Consider the following 18,114-nt stretch of genomic DNA (forward strand, 5'->3'; position numbering starts at 1 on the left):
AATTGGCTGAAGGTGTCCGGGGGTTTTGCCTTCTTTTGGATCAACAGCTTTAGGAGTCGGGATCTAAGTTATAATTTTAGTAAAATATCAATACAAATGTTAGTAATAATAGTAATAATAAAATAGCAATAATCCAAACATATCTAGAAAAAAATATTACACAGTGGAATAATATTAATAGTATAGTAATGAGATCAGTAAAATAGCAACAAACTAAACATAGCATAAATAATAGTAATAATAATAGTAATAATAATAATAATAATAATATTACAGTATTTAATTACTAGAATGATTAGTAAATTATTTAATAGATATACATTATTACGAATAATATAATAACAACAAGGTAATACATTATTAGGTACTGTCAGGTTTGATCCAGGGTCCTCGGACTGATTGCCTTTTCCCGGGGTCGAGAAGGAATTTTTCCCTCTGAGACACAAATTGGCTGAATGTGTCCAGGGGTTTTTGCCTTCTTCTGGATCAACAGCTTTAGGAATAGGGATCTAATTAATAGTAAATAGAGAAATAATAAAATATTAGTAATAAAAATCATAATATTAGAAAGAATAAAAACAGTATTTAAAAAATAGTAATATAAATTATAATATTACATTATTAGGAATAATATAATAATAAGAACATAATACATAAATAGTATTTAAAAAAAAACCAATAGTAATATAGAAATACAAATTGTAATATTACATTATTATTATTATTAGGAATAATATAATAATAACATAATACATTATTATTAGGTAGTGTCAGGTTTGATCCAGGGTCCTTGTACTGATCGCCTTTTCCCGGGGTCGAGAAGGAATTTTTCCCCTTGACACAAATTGGCTGAATGTGTCCGGGTTTTTTTTCGCCTTCTTCTGGATCAACAGCTTTAATTCTAGTGATCTTATAGTACTAGAGTAATGATAGTAATAATAAGTATAATAATATTGTAATAGTAATAATTAGGTTACTAGGATAATAAGAATATTATAAATACAATAAATAGGTTAGTGTAGGGCCCCATCTGCTGAGGTCGCCTTGTCGTTGGCAGATGGGCTTGCACAATTTGGTTAAATTGTGCACTAAGAACCTCACATTTATAAGTATAGTAAATATGACAATAATAAAAGGTAGAATATTATAAATATAACTTTCTGTCGTCTCCTTTATTTTCCTGCAATAAAGAAAAACAGAAAATCAAACACATTTGGAAAAATGTGTCTTTCAATGTAGCAATGAGATGTATGAGCTAGATGTCACTCGCACATGCAGCTGTGTAGCCCTAATCTAAAGTGTATCACTGGTGGCCGATCAGCCAGTAATTGTGAGCTATGGGAATGATGAGTCCTGTTGTTCTCATCTGCATACAGTCTTAGGCCTCTGCCACACTCACGTGGAAATCACGCACGTGCCGCGAGAGATGTATTTTCGCTGCGTGTTGCGTGTGGTAAGTACGTGTCTCCGGTACGTGCGGTCCACGTGTGTTCTCTGTGTGCTATCCGCGATACCACTTGGAGAACCGATAATTTGCATACTCACGTGGTCCTCGCTGCTGTCCAGGGTTCTGATCTTCGGCTCCAGCCCCGCCCACGTCCCACTGATGTTGCTTCTGGCCGAGCGGAGGGGCAGAGATTAGCGCCCGTGACATCACGCCCACCTCCCTAACAAGCTCATAATGAGCGGCGGCCAGCAGCAACTGTTTGGAGCGAAAGATTCTGCAGGGCTGGTGGAGGGGAGTATGTGTTTTTTTTATTTTAAAATGATGACACTTGTTTCTCCGGCGCGTGTCACACAGGACCGCATCCACACTACATCCGTGTGGTATGGGTGCGGGCCGTGTGACACCCGTGCTGCTGGAGAAAAACGGACATGTCAGCGTGCGAAACACACGGACACACGTAAGTACGGAACGGACACACGTTCCGTTCCAAAATACTTACGTGTCTCCAAACAATTATGAAATCATATGTCCACATGTGTACGTGCCTCCGGTACGTGAAAAAACTGCCAAACACGTACTGGAGGCACGAACGTGTGACAGAGGCCTTATAGGAAGTGGGACGCACAGTGCACTTACAATGGCCGATCATGTCTGTTAAACGACCGCTGATCGGCCACGTCCAGTTGATCGTCCGTCATTTAATGGTCTTTCTAGACCGGCCGATCATCGCACTTCCAGGCGCACAGAATACAGTTGGTACAAATCGATTTGTACGACCCAGTATATCGGCCATGTCAGTAATCTGTGGCCGCTGGAAGCCCTGAGAACCGTCTCCTTCATCCACAGATCTCAGGGCTCTCAGATTACTGATGATTCTCCGATTACTGACGAGTTCAATAGACTGGATCCTGTGAATCGATTCTCAATAACTCTAGCACAGGACAATCATCAACACAATCATCTGTCACCCGATGGATAACGTTTTGCTCCTTAGTCGGGTGACTGGCGGCCAATTTATTCAGCCGATAATTCAGAAATGATCTTTTGTTTCATTTGTAAACTTGCCTCATGAAGAAGGGGTTATCACACTTTTGCGGAAGCTTTCATTTGGGATTTGTTCATTCTTTTAAATGATTTTATGATGTGTGTTTATTGTCCTTTAGATTTAATAAAGCTTGTTATATTTTTATCTAGCATTTCCATTTTCTGGTGTACAGGGAATGCAGGGAATACTCGGAGCCATCATGAACTTCAGATCAGCATTCATGAACATGTTTTGATTAAAACAGCACTGGAGTAAAAAATAATAACATGGCCCCCTTGTTCACCTGATCTGAACCCCATAGAGAACCTGTGGTCCCTCATAAAATGTGAGATCTACAGGGAGAGAAAACAGTACACCTCTTGGAGCAGTGTCTGGAGGCTGTGGTGGCTGCTGCACGCAATGTTGATCATAAACAGATCAAGCAACTGACAGAATCCATGGATGGTCGGCTGTTGAGTGTCATCAGAAAGAAAGGTGGCTATATTGGTCACAAATTTTTTGGGCGTTTGTTTTTGCATGTCAGAAATGTTTATTTCTAAATTTTGTGCGGTTATATTCGTTTACCTGGTGAAAATAAACAAGTTAGATGGGAATATATTATATTTGTTTTTTATTAAGTTGCCTAATAATGCTGCACAGTAATAATTACATATACAAACAGATATCCTCCTGAGATAGCCAAATCTAAAAAAAAAAACCCATTCCAACTTCCAAAAATATTAAGCTTTGATATTTATGAGACTTTGGTGTTGATTGAGAACATAGTTGTTGATCAATAATAAAAAAAAAATCTAAAATACAACTTGCCTAATAATTCTGCACACAATGTAGTACGAGAAGAACTGATGTCTGAAGACGCCCTTAAGGGTGCTTTACACGTTGCGACATCGCTAGCGATAGCTAGCAATGTCGTGCGCGACACCATCCGCCCGCGTCGTTCGTGCGACATTTAGTTATCGCTGGCGTAGTGAACATTATTGCTACGGCAGCGTCACACGCACATACCTTTTTAGCGACGTCGCTGTGACCGCCGAACAATCCCTCCTTCAAGGGGGAGGTGCGTTTGGCGTCATAGCAACGTCACTGCGCGGCCGCCCAATAGCAGAGGAGGGGCGGAGATGTGTGGCCGGAACATGCCGCCCACCTCCTTCCTTCCTCATTGCCGGTGGACGCAGGTAAGGAGATGTTCGTCATTCCTGCGGCGTCACACATAGCGATATGTGACGCCGCAGGAACGACGAACGACCAGTGGCATGCACCACCAACGATATTATGAAAAGGAGCGAAGTATCAACGATCAACGATTTTTGCCATTTTTGCGATCGTTGATCGTCGCTCCTTGGTGTCTCACGCTGCGATGTCGCCAACGGTGCCGGATGTGCGTCACTAACGATGTGACCCCTATGATATATCATTAGCGATGTCGCAGCGTATAAAGCCCCCTTTACTCCAGTGATGTCTTAATCAAAACATGTTCATGAATGCTGATCTGAAGTTCATGATGGCTCTGAGTATTCCCTGCATTATAAACCAGCAGTGTGGTAACAAGTACTGAAAGGTTCTGTTCAACATCTTTAGGCTCCAAGACAGATATATGTGTCATAGAGGGGGTCAGGGTGTAAGGAGTGGGCTCATAAGCTGAGCTGGAGCCGCACAGGGCAGATGCCAGCTGGATTACACAGCCAGCATCTCCCTCTGACAGAAGCATTCAGAAATAACCTTAAACGTGGCAGTTGACCCCTAGAGTGCCAATGACAATCACATGATTCTGCACTTTTTAGTTCACTATGTCTTAGATGTGCTCGATGTGAGACAAGTCCGGAGACTTTGGAGTACATGGTATGGTAGTACATTTAGCCAACCCAGGCTGCACACAGAAGAACGAGGAACATGCGGCCTAAGCTTATCATATTTAAAAACAGCTCCTAGGACACTTTGGACAGGGCAATGTAAGGAATAATATTTCTCTTTGTAGAGAGTGCTAAGCAGGCATAAGGAGGTTTAGGCTGCTTTCACGACCAATCTGGCTCTAAAACCTATGCAACGGATGCGGCGACAAAACCGCATCCTTTGCATAAGTTTTTTACATGCGGTCTGTCCGGACGGAACGCAAGGCCATGCAGCACAATATGGCACAAGTCTATGCAAAAAATACCGCAACCGGTGGCAAAAAAAACTGTTGCGTTTTTTCTGCAAAGCGCCAGATTGTGCCGCACAGGAAAAACCGGAAGTGTGAAAACAGCCTTATAGGCCACCCAATGCTCCTCTAAGAATTTACTTGCTTCCCGACTGGGCGCGCTTTAGTTCTTATGGAGCCATATATTTCTTATTTTTCAATTAATCTAGATGTGTGAGGCTTGATTTTCATTCAATAAGTTGTCCTTTTGAAAGACGTCATTCATTTTACCATGTGATGTACTGGAAAAAAATTCCAAGTTCGACAAAATATAAAAAAAGTGTAATTCTATTATTATTATTATTATTATTATTATTATAATAATGTTCCTGATCTGGTAAAAATGACCTGGCAATATAATTATCCAGGTCAGTATGACTATGGCGATACCAAATATACATGGTTTCTTTGTTTTTATAAAGTGCTGAACCTTTTTTGTAAAGTTGTAAAAAAAAAAAAAATTGGGTTGTGCCGCAATTTTCCCAAAGTCATAACATCTAAAATTTTCGATTGATGGAGGGCTTATTTTTTGCGCCTGGAGCAGATGTTTTGTTGATACCATTTTTTGGTAGATGTGATGCTTTTATCGCTTGTTATTGCTTTTTTTGTGCTATTGCAGTGGCCAAAAAATGCGATTCTGGCATATGATGTAACTTTACATAAGGAGTTAGATAGGCAATTAGCCTTTTTAGAGTGGAAGAGGACTCTATTGCCACCTATTGGATGCATATTTACATTTCCACGTTTTCCACAAGGACCTTATTTCTTAAACCCTATATTAGAGCTCTTTCACCTAAGTGAGGTCTCCTGATTTGCACTTATGAGAGGCAAAACCCCTGAAATACGTGTCTGCTAATGAGGTGTCTGGTTTGGCTTCATATCCTAAATCATGGTCATAAGGCTTGTTAAAGGTTCAATATTGACTTTTCAGATTGCTACTTCCAATAGGTGGAGCTGAAAATCTCATTTTGTTCCTTTTATTTGCATATTTAAATTAAAAAAGAGCATTGCATGGCCTATAAGTCTCCTTATACTGATATAGCGCTCTCCACAATGAGAAACCTTTTTCCCTTTAGACTTACGTGGGGTTTACATGCTACGATATCGTTAATGAATTATTGTCGGGGTCACGTTGTTTGTGACGCACATCCGGCGTCATTAACGATATTGCAGTGTGTAACACTTACGAGCGACCTTAAACGATCGCAAAACCGGTCAAAATCGTTTGCCGCAGAGAGGTTGTCCTGAATCAGAAAATCTTTTTCTTTTTTTTAGCGATGTTGTTCCTCGTTCCTGCGGCACCACACATCGCTATGTGTGACACCGCAGGAGCAACGAACATCTCCTTACCTGCCTCCACTAGCAATGCGGAAGGAAGAAGGTGGGCAGGATGGTAGGTCCCGCTCATCTCCGCCCCTCCGTTTCTATTGGACGCCTGCTGTATGATGTCACTGTGACGCCGCACGAACCGCCCCCTTATAAAGGAGGCGGTTCGCCGGCCAGAGCGACGTTGCTGCACAGGTATGTGCGTGTGATGCTGCTGTAGCGATAATGTTCTCTACGGCAGCGATCCCACAATATCGCACGTACAATGGGGGCGGGTGCTATCGCGCTCGACATCGCTAGCCGATGCTAGCGAGGTCGCAGGGTGTAAACCCGGCTTTACTTCGCTACCGGAAAAAAAAATTTCAGATTACTATTGGTTTTAACAGATTAAGTCCCACTAGACAAATGTTTATAGCATAAGATTCTTTTTTTGAGCAGATAAGGTTTTTCTGAGGATCATTAATTTCTGCATATAAATGGAAGCTGCCTTAGACCATCAGTGCCATTATACACAGGAGTTCTGTATATAGTGTCAGTGTACAGTTAATACAGTGATCACCTGTGACTTTATAGACAGAAGATCTGTATATAGTACACAGGTAATACAGTGATCACCAGTGACATTAATTAGTGACATTATACACAGGAGCTCTGTAAATAGTGTATAATGTGTGTACATGTAATACACTGACTTACCAGTGACCTCTCTAGCTGAAGTTATTCATCTTCATTTTTTTCTTCATCTGGCGGTGACCACCATCACTTCTTCCTGCCATGATGCAACTCTACAAAAAATAACACACAGTCACCTACAGTAGAGCCGATCACTCCTAGAGCACATTCCTCCCTTTTTCCCCCAATTTCTACACTACTGCAGATTTTGTTCCCTCCATGGAAGACAGTATCCGCAAAATGAAATTATATTACATTAGTAATAATATCCTCTAATTTGTCCCTACAGTACGGTAATTATGTCCACTATTTGCCACCATAAACCAATAATGTACCTTCCTCACTCTGGCCCTATATAGTAATATCTCCCATCCTGGCCCCCTTAATTTAATAATATCTCCCATCCTGGCCCCCTTTATTTAATAAAGTCTCCCATACTGGGCCCCTATGTTCCACCAAATAATTGTTCATTCCTAAGGTCGGTAGACAGAAGCTGGCAGTAATTGGACGTAGGGCTCTTGCGATGTCACACTGTAACATGAGCCACGAATCGCGATTACTGACAATGCTGGAACGGTTCCAGCACCAGAGGTGAATACAGGGTCTTTTATTTTAGCTGGGGAAAACAAGGGAAATCACAAGGAGTTGATAATTGCTTCCTGCACAAAATATCCCCACACACTGCTCTTCTCTAAAATAGCCCCACAAAGTGGCCCTTTCCATAATGTCCCCCCAAAACATGCCCTTTCTATAATATCTCTCCCACACTACATCTTTGTATAAGGTCCCCCCCTGCTTCTCATTATACTATGCTGCCTTTCACAATCTCCTTCCTAATTGCCTCTAATGTCTCACATTGCCCTATAATGTCTCCCATAATGTCCTCCATTGCCCGATAATGTTTCGCATTGCCCAGTCATGTTTCACATTGCCCCGTCATGTTTCACATTGCCCCGTCATGTTTCACATTGCCCCGTCATGTTTCACATTGCCCCGTCATGTTTCACATTGTCCCGTCATGTTTCACATTGCCCCGTCATGTCCAACATTGCCCCGTCATGTCCAACATTGCCCCGTCATGTCCAACATTGCCCCGTCATGTCCAACATTGCCCCGTCATGTCCAACATTGCCCCGTCATGTCCAACATTGCCCCGTCATGTCCAACATTGCCCCGTCATGTCCAACATTGCCCCGTCATGTCCAACATTGCCCCGTCATGTCCAACATTGCCCCGTCATGTCCAACATTGCCCCGTCATGTCCAACATTGCCCCGTCATGTCCAACATTGCCCCGTCATGTCCAACATTGCCCCGTCATGTCCAACATTGCCCCGTCATGTCCAACATTGCCCCATCATGTCCAGCATTGCCCCATCATGTCCCGCATTGCCCCATCATGTCCCGCATTGCCCCATCATGTCTCGCATTGCCCCGTCATGTCTCGCATTGCCCCGTCATGTCTCGCATTGCCCCATCATGTTTCACATTGCCCCATCATGTTTCACATTGCCCCATCATGTTTCACATTGCCCCATCATGTCCCACATTGCCCCATCATGTCCCACATTGCCCCATCATGTCCCACATTGCCCCATCATGTCCCACATTGCCCCATCATGTCCCACATTGCCCCATCATGTCCCACATTGCCCATTAATGGCCCTCATTGCCCAATAATGTCGCACATTGCCCAATAATGTCCCCTATTATGCTATCATGTCCCCCATTATGCTATCATGTCCCAATCAATTTTCTCCATAATGTCCCCCACTGCCCGATAATGTCCTTTGTAAAGTAATACCGCTCCTCCCCCACGATGACTCCTGCATCTAAAATGATTCTCCATGTCATGTTCGGCTCCTCAGCAGCACTTACCCGGTGCCTGCGCATCCTCTTCTTCCGTGTGGCCCTGGTGATGACAAATGTCGGTGGGGGGCTGAGGAGCTCTTCTGCCTCAGCCCTGGCGCCACACTGTTCTGTATGCATGCCTGAAAGAAGAGCGTATATTTGAATATGAGAGGCGAAGTCTGCAGGTCCTGCACGCCTCATATTCTGCAGGCCTGGACTCCCACAGTGCAAGGACCTTTGGTGAGTCACATGACTGATGTCACCACAGGTCATTCTGCAACCGCAGAAACTGCACTACTACTGTATACTTCACTACAACTCCCCAGCTATAACGCACTAGAATATCTATATATGACACCCTGGCCCGGCCAGGTACTCACAAATAGGCCTCTACACTACACCTTTCCCTCACAGGTGACATCAGCCAACTTCAAAACCCTAGTCACCTCCCTCAGGGCCTGCTAGACACACCAGGGGGCGGAACCAGGTGGTTGGAAGATGCCCACCAAGGAGTGGTCCCGGAGGGATGTATACCCGCAGCTACCCGTCGGCCATCCCGACCGGGACCTGGAGCCCGGAGAGCTGGTGACCTACACACAGCACTGCGGCAAGAGGGGGTGGTTTGCTCTGAATGTAAGAAGAAGGGTGACCATGGGAGCCCAGCTACACGTCCGCCCCTCTCCGCCATCCTCCGGTCCCGAGTTTGATTCAGAATGTTAAAGAGGTAGCGGTTTCCGGCTGCCAAAAAAGTTAAAGTCCCCATTGGGACCGCATGCTGATGTTATGTTCCCATTTTAATACCATTTAAAAAGACATGGCTGAGAACTTGCAGGCCAACCCAAAAACTTTTGGGTCTTGTAAATAGCCTCAGACCATCCTTTTCACCATGCCACAGCCTCCGGAGAGGCTGGTTGGAGGAAGGGCCTGCGGCAGAGCAGGCCGAGGTCCCGTCACCAAGGAAACCGGTGACTATCCTCCGGGTCAGGGGTCCCCTGGACGTGGGGCCTCAGAGAGACTGCTGGGTAAGGAACTTATTACCCGGCCCGTGTGGGCACCACCTGGACCCGAACCTGTTTCCTGGACTGGGGAAAAGGGGTGCGCACCAGTGCTTAGCGGTGGCACCAGGGCTAGGTTTGTTTGGGTGGGCTAAGGTGAAAAGGACCCGGTCCCGTCCCGGTTCATAAAAATGTTATGCAGCGTTAAAGTAAAGGCCACTTTACACGCTGCGATATCGGTTCCGATATCACTAGCGTGGGTACCCGCCCCCATCTGTTGTGCGTCACGGGCAAATCACTGCCCGTGCCGCACAACATCGCCCAGACCCGTCACACTACTTACCTGTCCGGCGACGTCGCTGTGACCGGCGAACCGCCTCCTTTCTAAGGGGGCAGTTCGTTCAGCGTCACAGCGGCGTTACAGCTGCATCACTGAACCGCCGCCCAATAGAAGCGGAGGGGCAGAGATGAGCGGGACGTAACATCCCGCCCACCTCCTTCCTCCCGCATAGCGGCCGGGAGGCAGGTAAGGAGAGGTTCCTCGTTCCTGCGGTATCACACGGAGCGAAGTGTGCTGCCGCAGGAACGAGGAACAACCTCGTTACTGCTGCAGTAACGATTTTTGAGAATGGACCCCCATGTCACTGATGAGCGATTTTGCACGTTTTTGCAACGATGCAAAATCGCTCATAGGTGTCACACGCAACGGCATCGCTAATGCGGCCGGATGTGCGTCACCAATTCCGTGACCCCAACGAGTTCGCATTAGCGATGTTGTAGCGTGTAAATCCCCCTTAACATGACTCCTGTTAAGGGAAGAAACCAAAGTCTTCATGAATGTAAATATGTTATTATGCCTGTAAATGTTTTATCTCCTTTTATCTTTTCCAGTTAAACAAAATAAACCGGTGGTGGTCGGACAGTCTGCGGATGGTCTGTGTTTAACCAAGGGGGAGTGTGACACCCTGGCCGGGCCAGGTAGTCACAAATACATAGGCCCCTACACTACCTTTCCCTCACAGGTGACATCAGCCAACCTCAAAACCCTAGTCACCTCCCTCAGGGCCTGATAGACACACCAGGGGGCGGAACCAGGCGGTTGGAAGACGCCCACCAAGGAGCCTAGACAGCCTGGGGCGGGAAAAGCACAGTTCAGTTCAGCAGTTCAGTTGAGAAGTGCAAGTGGAGAGGAGTGAAGTCAGGCCTGTGTGTCAGGCATGAAGCAAACTGACAGGTACCAGGGTCGGAGCCCTGGTTCCACTGGCTACGAGGCAGACAGCGGTCTCCGTCTGCAGGAGCCAGGAAGACGGCTCAGTGGAACTGAGGTGGACCGGGACAGGGTAGTGGTCTGCCAGTACCGACCCGGGGAACTGACTCGGAAACGGGAGCACACAGGGGGGTACTCAGACCCTGAAACTAGGCCCAGAAGCTACTGGAACTAGTTAACTGATTGAGGCCAGGACTAGAGGTCCTGTCCCACCCAAAGTCCCAATTGAAGGCAACAGCCCACCGAGGGGGATAAGAAGGTCACCGCCAAGGCCCATAGATCCCACGGGCCAGCGTCTGCGGGCAGAAGGGCTCCTTAGGCCAGATCCAGCCGGAAGCGGACTCCTGAAGTTGCAAGCATAGGCAGTCGACCATCACACAAAGGTGCAGGAGAAAGACAGAGACCACCAGCCGGGTGGGGGAACCAGAACGCAGCCGGCTGCGGGCACCGACCACCATCGCCTTGGTTTACCATAGACTTCAGTGTTTCATTATAATAGTGAGTACACCAGTACCCTCTGCGGTCGCCCATCTCCCTGCACCAAAGCCAAATGGGTCCCGGGGCCACCATCTCTGCCCACGGAGGGGTTAACAACTTGCTGCGCAACATGTGCCCCATAACAGCAGCGGTGGTGTCCAACCTCACCACACACCGTGGGTGGCGTCACGAACTGTATACGGCTCAGCCCGTAAATATACGTTCCTACACCAACCCCCATTTTATTCGGAGTGTCCGCAGGACCCCCGGGTCCGAAGACCCTCGAGCCACCCACCGGAAGGCCCGGACCCGAGCAGCGGCAGGCTGCCGGCACGGGGGCGGCACACCCACCTCACTATAGCACAGCCATATCAAACTATAACCTATACTGTAGTATAACACAGCTATATTACACTACTATACTGCACTACAACACTCCAGCAATACCACACTATAGCACAGCTATACCACACTATAACACAGCTATACTGTAGTATAACACAGCTATATAACACTACTATACTGCACAAAACCCAAACTATACCACACTACAACACCCCAGCTATACCGCACTACAGCATCTATACCGCACTGTAGCACAGCTATACCGCACTATAAGGCAGCTATACTGTAGTATAACACAGCTATATAACACTACTATACTGCACAAAACCCAAACTATACCACACTACAACACCCCAGCTATACCGCACTATAGCATCTATACCACAGCACTATAACACAGCTATATAACATTACTATACTTCACTACAAAACCCCAGCTATATTATTCTATAACCCTGCTATATAACAATGCTATATCACACTATAACTTAGCTATTCCGTTGTACAACACCACTATACTCAACTACACTGAGGTATAACATCACTGTACTGTACTGTAGGGCAGCCCGGTGGGTCAGTGGTTAGCAATGTACTATATATAGGCCAGCACGGTGGCTTAGTGGTTAGCACTGTACTATATAGAGAGCAATACGATGGCTCATTGGTTAGCACTGTACTATATATAGGGCAGCATGATGGCTCAGACTGTAATATATATATATATGGGGAGCACAATGGCTTAGTGTCTAGCACTCTACGATTCACAGGGCAGCACAATGGCTTGGTGGTAAGCACTGTACTTTATATAGGGCAGTACGATGGCTCAGTAGTCAGCACTGTACTATATATAGGGCAGCACAGTGGCTCAGTGGTTAGCACTGCCCTATATATAGGTAGTACTTTGGCTCAGTGGTAAGCACTGCACTATATATATATATATATATATATATATATATATCAGCACAGTGGCTTAGTGGTTAGCATTGTACTACTCGTATATACAGAGCAACACAATGGCTCAGTGGTTAGCACTGCCCTACATATAGGTAATACTGTGGCTTAGTGGTAAGCACTGCACTATATATAGAGCAGCACAGCGACTTAGCGGTTAGAACTGTACAATATATAGGGTAGTGTGGTGGCTCAGTGGTAAGCACTGTATTATATATATAGTGCAGCACGGGGGCTTAGTAATTAGCACTGTACTTTATATAAAGTACAAGCCTACAACCTGCCATAATCCTCAGTCTGATATAACGTCGAACAACCAGCTCTATCCTAACCTACTGTATCCCCACCTATCTCTTGTAGACTGTGAGCCCTCGCGGGCAGGGACCTCTATCCTCCTGTACCAGTCTGTGCCTTGTATTGTTTATGATTATTGTACTTGTCCCTATTATGTACACCCCTTTCACATGTAAAGCGCCATGGAATTGATAGCACTATAATAATAAAAAATAATAATAATATTGTTAGTGATATATATATATCTATATATATATAGCAGCACAGTGGCTCAGGAGTCACCACTGTACTATAAATAGGGCAGAATGGTGGCTCAGTGGTTAGCACTCCAGTCCTGGGGTCAAATCCCACCAACATCTGCAGGGTTTTTGTATGTTCTTCCCGTGTTTGTGTGGCTTTCCTCTGGGTTCTCCGGTTTCCCCCACACTCCAAAGGCTGATAGAGAATTTAGATTGTGAGCCCCAGTGTGGACAGTGATGATGATTTCTATAATTAATAACAGGTGATCTGCAGCAGCAGGATGGAGACCATCAGTCCAGGTGATGGTCCTCCAGGCTCCCCGTACCGTGTTGGTGGTTGCACTTCCTGTCATCTTGGGGCTTTTTCATACAATTTGATCATTTGAAAATCTTAGCTGAACTACACATGGTGCTGCAATTCTCTTGTAAATAAGGAAAAAAAACACATGCATTTGTGACCACGCTGTTTACACAGCATGTTCCACCAATGACAACCCGAATGCGAGTCAGGAACTGTGTCACAGCAGCTGTCACTCCCCCTCCCCCGGTCCTCATACATTACAATGCCCAAAAGCATGCTAAGCACAGGAGCATTAATGTGAAACAAATGCTCTGAGGGGGTGATGGCTGATGCCAGGACTGTAAATATTTGTGCACCTCTCCAACTTTTTTTTTTCAGGGCTGAAGTGGTGCTTTAAATCTAAGTTCCCTAACTTATCTTTTTTTGGGTCACTCTGGTCCCGCGGCACCATCTTATGATTGTAACTTCTGATTACCAGAAGTCAGAAGTTGCATCACAAGCTTCCAATACAAGTCTATGAGAGCAAGAACGAGGCTCTCATAGACTTGTATTGAGCTGTGACTTCCATGAAACACTGGAGTTGCTGGCTGGACACAAACTGCCGAAGACAGACAGGAGTGTTGGAGAAAGCAGATGAAGACATCAGAAGGTGAGTGTAACACTAGGGGAGCGGACTTAGATTTAAAGCACCACTCCAGCGGCCGGGTTGCCAACTTTACTTTTTATTTTTTTCTGGACAACTTATCAAAAAATCATGGACAGACCGTATTTTTATGGACACCTGTGATCCATGCCTACAGCCCATAATTCTGAGATGAGACATTGGCTGCAGTCACTATAAACTGTAAAATGATAATTACAGTAAGAATGTTTTGGATGGGGGGGCGTGTCCTGACATGGAAGCGTGAGGACGCTGGATCCCAGAGCTCCTGCGCCCACAGCCTAAATATACTAAATCCTGCAGCCCCCACTTACCCAGGATGGCCCCCAAGAAGAGACCGGGGGTAGCGCCCGCTTCTGCCTCCCCGGGGACGAGTCAGAGACCCCAGGGGAGCCTCACAAAGTTTCTGACGGCGCCGGGCTCTGAACCTCCGCAGGCGGCCCGAAGCAAGATGGCGCCGGCTGGCGCGCGGCGTCCTCCAGCGGGGGATTCCCCAGGTGCCGCTCGGCATTCTCCCACAGCCTGTGCAGCGGAGCAGGGGACCAGCAGTGCAGAGAAACGGAGGTCGGAGGCGGCGGTGGCATTGGACGGAGCGGGCCCAGGTACAGAGGACTGGAGGAGGGGGGAGGCTGCTCAGCCTGCCGTGCAGCTCGCTGCTGTGGATAGGGGGGGGGGCCCTGAGGGGATCATCAGACCCGGGGATACCGGCCATGCTCTGCACACAGGAGCCCCCCCCGCCCACGGGGCACACAGAACCTCAGGTGTTACTAAGCAATATGCATGCTGGCCCCCCACTGGGGGACATACAAGCCCTGAGAGAGCTCATTTTGGCCCTCCCCAGCAAGAAAGATCTGGAGGATGTTGTGGCTAGAATTGAATCCTCCCAGCAGATGGCGCTGTCTGCCCTGAGGGAGGAAATGGTGGTACTGGAGGACAGAATTGAAGCCACAGAGCAGGCTCAGGAGTCCCTGGAGAGCAGAATGGAGAGGATTGAGAGAGACTGTGAGTCATCCAATGCCCGCATCAGAGATCTTGCCCTGCTCTTGGATGATCAAGAGAACAGGGGCAGAAGAAATAACATCAGACTCAAGGGTATACCGGAGGACTGGCCCCAGGAACTTCTGCGTACTAAGGTCTTAAACATCTTTAACCGGGTCACTGATCGCCCCTTGGAGGCTACCTACCTCTTCGACAGAATTCACAGAGTCGCAAGGTCGGGCCCTAGATCTGCCCCCTCCTCTAGAGATGTACTATGTCGTTTGCACTATTATGGAGACAGAGAAAGGATCCTACAGGGAGCTTGGTCATACGGTCCGGTGGAGATGGATGGGGCCATGGTGAAGCTATTCCCTGATGTCTCCGGCCGCACACTATATATGAGACGCCTGCTTCATCCTCTCCTGCTCGGCATCAAAGAAGTAAACGCCTCATATAGATGGGGCCATCCCTTCCATTTGATAGTACGCAAGGGGGACTCCGTGTTTTTGTTGAAGAGGCACTCAGAGCTTCCTGATCTTTTTGCATTCCTGGGAATACCAGACTGCTCAATTCCGGACTGGTTGGAGTGGGAACCCCAGGCACCCCCGAGGTCGCGGAGGAGGAAGGGAGGCACCCGTCCTGCTCAAAACGGCGATCCTTGAGGGATTTGGCATGTATTGGATGCTGCTGGGAGGAGGGAGTGGTCCAAGTTGTGAGACGACGGTGATTTCGATGAGAGACGGAGTCAAAGTACGGGGAGCTGGGAGGCTCTCTCTTGTCTCTACGACTCCTGAGCAGGAGTCCTGGCCTTGGGCTAGTTTTTTCTGGACATAGTTTACTGCCTAAAGTTTTTGAAAATTCTATTTCTTTGGCAATGTCTAGTTTAAGATTGGGGGGGGGGGGTGGGGGGGGGATGTTTTTCTTTACCGCGTTCATCCTGGGTGGTGGGGTGTGTGGGTGGTTAATCGGCTGACCCTTCTTCTCCGTCGGGGAGAGGGGTCATTTAGTGCTAATAAGAGGGGCGCGGGTCTGCGCTCTGGCCGCATGTCAGTTCTTGTCCCTATCCTTTTCTTAGTAGTCCCTGGGCTGGTCCCTGGTGCTGCGAGCGGCAGTCTCGCTGCTTTTCCTCTCTCTTGTTCTCTTCTCTGATCTTCTTGCCTCTCTCTTTTCCCCCTGCTAAAGGGTCTCAGCTACTTCCCTCTTTGTCAATACTTTTTCTACCCCTCCTCTCTTTTCACCAGCTTTCCCTCTCTTTTTTTTTTTTTTTTTTTTTTTTCTTTTTTTTTCTCTCCCCTTCCCCTCCTTTCTTTTGATTTGCTCCTCTAGGACCTCGCGACAGAAAATGGTGAAACAGAGGCAGGCCAATCTGCGGGTGGGCTCACTGAATGTCAAGGGCCTTCATAGCCCGGAGAAAAGATCTATCCTGCTGAACCTTCTTTGGAGAAATCGAATTCAGGTAGCCTTCCTCCAGGAGACACACTACTGTGAAGCTAAGCCTTACAGACTCTCGGACAGAAGGTACCCCACTGTGCACCACTCACCCTCCCCTGATCCTAGATCTAGGGGAACGAGCATCCTCATGTCCAGCACGCTCCCGTGGGAATTGTTAGACTCTCAGACAGACGATCTGGGTAGGCTTATGATGCTCAAGGGACGCATAGCTACTCAGATGTTCACATTTGTGGCAGTATACTTGCCTAATGCGGGCCAATGTCCCACCTTGTTGCGGTACCTTGAGAAGATAGAGGAATTCTCGGAGGGCACTTTGGTTCTCGGGGGTGACTTTAACGTAGTCTTGGAACCGTTGAGAGACAGTTCAAAAGGGGTGTCTGGTATGCCACACATGACGCTGCGCCGGATGAGACGGGGATTACATGACCACCAACTGATAGACACTTGGCGATTGCTGCACCCATCAGACAAAGACTTTTCATTTTATTCTGCAGCGCACGACTGCTATTCTAGGTTGGACCTCTTTTTTATTAAACATGGGGACCTACACTCTCTGGTGGATGCGTCAATTGAGTGCATATCTTTTTCTGATCACGCACTGATTACGGTCACTCTGTCCCTTGAATGTCCCATCGGGAGGCAGGGTCAGTGGCTATTGAACACCTCGTTACTCAATGAGCCGGTGACAATGCAAGAAATAAGGGAGGCCCTGAGGGAATACTTTGACTGTAGTGGGGGGGAGGGGATGTCCCCCAACATTGTGTGGGAAGCTCACAAATGTGTCGTGAGGGGATTATTCATCAAACATGGGGCCCGTCTCAAAAGGGAACGGGAAGCTGAGGTTACATCTCTACTAGCAGACATAAGGGAGTTGGAAGCAGTACATAAGGGGTCTTTGGGAGGGAACGTGGGCGCCAATCTGGCCAGGAAGAGGGAGGAACTCAGGTCCTTGCTATATCAAAAGGCCAAGGGAGTGCTAGCTAAATGCAGGCGGCATTTTTATGAATATGGCAATAAAAGTGGGAGGACCCTGGCTAGAGCCCTCCGGAACCAGAGGGCGAGGGGATATGTTCCTAGAGTGCACATGTCTGGCGACAGGTGGGCCACTCTTCCGAAAGACATTGCCTCCGCCTTTAAAGACTTTTACGCCTCTCTCTACTCAATAGATGGGGGGCGGTCGGAGAGGGCCAGGACGGAACTACGGCAGCGTATCCAGAAGTACATTTCTAACTCCGGGTTGAAACATCTTAAACCTGAGGATGCGGACGCCCTGGAAAGACCCATCTCAGAGGAGGAGTACTTGGCTGCAATTAAAAATTCCCCTACTGGTAAGGCCCCTGGTCCGGATGGATTTCCCCTGCTTTACTACAAAAAGATGGGCTCCATGTTGCTTCCCCCATTTCTCTCGGCCTTTAACAATATCTCACTCTCTGAAAAAGTTCACTTGCCGAGAGACTCTCTGGCCGCTAATATAGTAGTCATCCCTAAAGAGGGTAAAGACCCTACCTCTTGTTCTAGTTACCGACCCATCTCCCTCCTCAACACAGATTTGAAGCTCTTCGCCAGAATATTATCAGAGAGACTCTCTCCATTGCTGGGGGAGATTGTCCACCCTGACCAGGCTGGGTTCATGATGGG

Source organism: Anomaloglossus baeobatrachus, chromosome 8 (genome assembly GCF_048569485.1).
Source record: "Anomaloglossus baeobatrachus isolate aAnoBae1 chromosome 8, aAnoBae1.hap1, whole genome shotgun sequence".
NCBI classification, from domain to species: domain Eukaryota; kingdom Metazoa; phylum Chordata; class Amphibia; order Anura; family Aromobatidae; genus Anomaloglossus; species Anomaloglossus baeobatrachus.